Raw genomic sequence first — 4,969 nt, 5'->3', positions numbered from 1 at the left:
CTTTAAACTTCAAATCTTAATATAAAAAAAAAAGTAGGTTTTGCTCATGTCAGCCACTTTGGCTGACCTGGTGTTGCCACTAGTGTTAGATTTAAACAATTTCGCTGCTGCAAACTGTTAATTTTCACCACCATTGACACTGTGTTACCGACAACTGCTTTATCATTTTTCGGCCATAAACTGTAAACGATGGTGGTGAATTCATAATCATGATACAGCTTATAACAAAACAGTTATTTGCTATCAGATGTTATGTAGACGAGGTGGCCGAGTGGTTAAGGCGTTGGACTGCTAATCCAATGTGCTCTGCACGCGTGGGTTCGAATCCCATCCTCGTCGGAGATTTTTTTTCGTTGATTATAACTTTTAAACTAATTTATGCTGGAAAATTTCATTTAAATCATGTTATTCTTTCTTTTTCGCACTCGTACTCGAACAAAGACAAAATTATAAAATAGCACATTGTTTGGCAAAAACTTCAAAACGGAGTTTTTTTTTAATATTTCTTTAACATTTTTATCGAAGTTCATTTAACCCAAAAATTTAGGCCCTAATTTTATAAATCACGTCACAAAGTGATATTTATATGGAAAGCAAAAAAAAAATGTCAAAAATTTGAAAAATTTGTTTTTGTTTTATATACAAATTATTAACAGAACAAACGCTCCAAAATTCAAGCGTTGATTTGCCTTTCATAATATGAAAATTTTGTATATAAAACAAAAACAAATTTTTAAAATTTTTGAAATTTTGTTTTTGCTTTCCATATAAATATCACTTTGGTGACGTAATTTACAAAATTAGGGCCTTAACCAATACCGAAAACATATTAAAATATGTTACAAAAAATTTGTTTGTCAAAAAAATTTTCTAGATGACTTGTAAAAAAAATTGTTGTTTGCGCTAGTTATGATTATAACTTTCCACATGTCAGGATAATTTTGGTTTATTTAGTTTTTATGGAGGAATTTTGAGTTTTTTTATTTTCTTGTAAAATTTCTGCTTATATAAAATTTAAATCAATAATTTTAAGATTAACTCTTGTTAACTCATTATTTAACATCTGTAAAATCGTTTTGATATATTTTTCTTTTAACAAAAAACTAGTTATTAATACTATCTTTCACTTTAATAAAAAAATATATGTATTTAATGTTAAAAAAATTACATATATCTAAAAATCTTTGTTGAAAAACATGACCGCATTCGGCATACATATTGTTATTAATAACTGTACACAAATATTTGTCGCTTTGCTGTATCGGTTTGAAAGCATACTCATACCATGTTCACACGACGGTATTATTCGTCATTCACGCTCTCATTCGTCATTCAACCCCCAATTACGAACTGAATTACATGATTCGCCATACAAAATTTCAAGTGCGAATTACCTTGTTCGTACGTAATTCAGTTTGAATTACCTTATGAATTACGAACGAATGACTGTCATCTCTAATTTTTATAGATTATTTATGTATCAAAATCAGCTGTCCAAACAAAAATGTGAAAACAAAACAAAATAAAGAAAAAGATTTTTGTATTAAATAAATAAATTAAAAGAAATAAAAAGACTGATTAAAGTTAAATTCATTTGTAGAAGTAGCAGCTCTGCCATTCTTTCAGCCCACACCTCTAATAAAGCCCGCTCGCTGCCCTGGTCCCACTTGCTTGCACTTTTTCTTTTTTCTAATAATGAAAATAATAATTAAATTATATTTGTTTAATTAATAATGCTACAATTTTATGTTTTTACTTACCTTTTTTATCCAATTCCAAATTACAAATTTAAAAAAAAAAAAAACAAAACATGTAAACAGAAGAAAAAAACAAGAAAAAGAAATAAATAAATGTCAAACTGAATTACGAATGTTGTCGTGTAAACAGGATGATTCACAACCGTAATTCAAAACGCGAATTAAGTAATTCAGACTGCCGTGGAAACATGGCATTACAAAATCAAATTAAATTTTTTGTTCTCTTATACTGCACCACTAAAAATTAGAATTCGATCATCAAGTTTTGGCCAAAAAAAAAAAAAAAATGAAATGTGCATAGGATCTAAACGTGAAACATTTTTATCATGCTAAAACGTCAAATTTATATCAAGACATAAAATTATCAGAACTTGTCCCATAAAGCAGACTTCAGAGACGAGATACTATTGATGTTTTAATTGTTTTTAAAATTCGAACCAAACATTTTTGATCAATTTGGTAGACAAATTATCATCAATGAAGCCATCGCGTGAATGGCGTGAATACGTAAGAAATTGACCATGAGTTAAACAATTTATGTACAAAGTTGAAAATTTTGCCATTTTCCGGCTAGATCTAGCGATTTTAGTTTCATGTATCCATACAAAAAATGCTAAATTTTATCTAGCTTGAGGATCTAACCATTTTATTTTGTCCTAGCATAAATTTCCGCTGGTAAAGTTGTATGACCAATACGCATATAAATTTATAAGTCTTTTTAAAGAAATGTCTTACCTAGCGTTTACACATGCAAGTAACAGTTGTAAAAACTCAACACATTCATATTTTGATCACATGTGATCACTGATCAGTTACTTGCACTGTTACTTGCATGTGTAAACGCCAGGTTATGTATTCGCTTGCAAATGATTTGATGTCGGAGAATATTATTGGTTTGCGAATCAGGAACTAGACATATTACAAAATCAATGAACCGGCAACCTTGTTTATATTTAATGTAGACATTAGTTGTGTTCGCGTACTTGATAATTTGTAATAATTTGTACAAATTATCACTGGAAGTTACGGGATTCCGTTCGTTTACTTTTAAAAACTTGTAACGAGTGAGCAAGAGAATGTTAAAAGTGACAGTTCGTAGATAGAGAACATGATATTTATTACTGGACATTTTTTGTCCAGTAAAAAATATCAACATGAAAAATATGTTTAAAACAAATTGTTGCAAATGTAAACTAAACAAAAAAATTAACACAATTTACAAGTCTTGCAAAGAAAAGAAGTAAAATAACACAAAACAAACGTTTTAAATTTTTACAAATTGTTGTTCGCGTACTTTTTGGATATTTTTTTAGATTGAGAGTAAATGTATTTTTACGCTCTAAATTAATGTTACTGGATAATTTTTACTGGAAAGTACGCGAACACACTTATTATCACGATGTTGAATGTAGTCAAGAGTGATCCAGGCATGCTACGATAAAATCACGTCTCAGACAAACCATTGAATTTTAATGTTGGCAATAGTTTGTCTATAGTGTATGTAAATATGTATGTATTGTTAATTAATAAGTGAACCCATTCTATAGCAAAAGAACAATATATAATATAATTTTAAAATACATAATTTGTATTTAAGAACATATTAAGTATGTTCTTTTTTAACCTACTTTTTTATCTTCTTAGCAAAATACAATATTTGAAAAAAAGGAACACTGCAAAACTTATTAAACCCTTAAGTCAGAAATGATAACTTGAGCCACAGCTCAACATATGACGAGGTGGCCGAGTGGTTAAGGCGTTGGACTGCTAATCCAATGTGCTCTGCACGCGTGGGTTCGAATCCCATCCTCGTCGAGAATTTTTTTAGCGTTAATTTATATGTTTTTTTACATTTTAATTTAATAATTTATTTAAAAAAAATATATTGTATAAAATATTCGAAAAAAAAAGCTATTCGACGAGGATGGGATTCGAACCCACGCGTGCAGAGCACATTGGATTAGCAGTCCAACGCCTTAACCACTCGGCCACCTCGTCTGTGGCGACCTTGGTGTATGAATACTAATATGAAATAGTCGGTAATATTATATAAAACTGTATTACCGATTTAAAAGCTTTTAGTGTTGTTATCGATTCAAGTAAATAAAACAGTACCCGTTTCTGTATTGTATGTGTGAGAAACTTTTCATTCGAAACATCCCAGCGGGAAAAAGATGCAGTAAAGAGGCCTTCCTAAATGCCTCATTTTGCAGACACAAGGACTTGCAAAATCATTTTGCCGCATTGTAAAATCATTTCAATTTTACACGGCGTGTCATTGCGAGCCAAGGCCTTGCATACTCGCTGCTGTTAGAGGGCTGAGAGAAGGCCTACTTATGATGGGCTGTTGGCAGCCAACAAGCTCACTTGTTATTAGAAGGGGATTCATAGGGCTTCTTGAACACCTTCTAAGAGCAGGCAGGGTGGAATGAGTATCGGATCTTTTAGAATGTGTAAGTATGCCCTTTAGAAGGCCTACAAATTGAAGTCCTATCATTTTTTCCCGCTGGGATTTATAAACTTCTTAATTGTTAAACACAGGGCGAGTATTAGTAAATCGTTTACTGTGTCTGTACTTTTAATGTATTCAATTTAAACATTACCTAAGTCATCCTGTTAAAAACTGAATGACTTTTAGATGAAATTATTTCTTATGCTAAAATTTATAAAAACAAAAAATATAAATTGTATGTTCTGAATTATTTGTGCAAAGGAAATTTTTCGCCTCGTACGTACCGTACATAAGTTTTTCGCGAATTGTAATATTTTTGTTCACTTTTGCATTTTTATCAGAAATACATATGTAATTTCATTATCTTTACAATAAATCTATGAATAGTTAAATTATTAAAAATGTTACTTATTTCGGAATTGAAGACACAATTTCCTACACTTTTATATGCAGTCTAAGAAAAAAATCTACATACACCCTTTGATTTAGGGGTTTTAGAGAGTTTGTGAAGAAAATTAAAAAAAATGTTATGTCAATATTTAAGGCATTAATAAATAATTTTATTTATAAAATAAAAAAATAATTCATTTACTTAATAAAAACAATAATAACGGAAACATATAAAATTAAGTAAAAAAATTAACTTTTAATATATGTTTGGTCCATCTTGTGCATCAATAACTGCTTGACTTGCCAACTTTGGGGCGCTTTTTTTCGAATTATTGTTGACTAGTTTCAAAATACTGGTAACATCACGTCT

At 30.0% G+C, this 4,969-nt stretch overlaps 3 non-coding genes across 3 annotated transcripts; 2 read left to right on the top strand and 1 right to left on the bottom strand.

Annotated features, from left to right (window-relative positions):
• The first annotated feature begins 257 nt into the window (after positions 1–257).
• TRNAS-GCU (transfer RNA serine (anticodon GCU)) lies at positions 258–339 on the top strand. Its single transcript has one exon. It is a non-coding gene; the product is annotated as a tRNA-Ser (tRNA).
• Positions 340–3,490: 3,151 nt separating this feature from the next.
• On the top strand, positions 3,491–3,572 carry TRNAS-GCU (transfer RNA serine (anticodon GCU)). The gene has a single exon. It is a non-coding gene; the product is annotated as a tRNA-Ser (tRNA).
• A 101-nt stretch (positions 3,573–3,673) lies between these two features.
• TRNAS-GCU (transfer RNA serine (anticodon GCU)) lies at positions 3,674–3,755 on the bottom strand. The gene has a single exon. It is a non-coding gene; the product is annotated as a tRNA-Ser (tRNA).
• Positions 3,756–4,969: the final 1,214 nt, after the last annotated feature.

Source organism: Calliphora vicina, chromosome 1 (genome assembly GCF_958450345.1).
Source record: "Calliphora vicina chromosome 1, idCalVici1.1, whole genome shotgun sequence".
Classification (NCBI taxonomy): Eukaryota; Metazoa; Arthropoda; class Insecta; order Diptera; family Calliphoridae; genus Calliphora; species Calliphora vicina.
The sequence above is the reverse complement of the archived record's forward strand: the minus strand, read 5'-3'. Positions and strand labels throughout refer to the sequence as shown.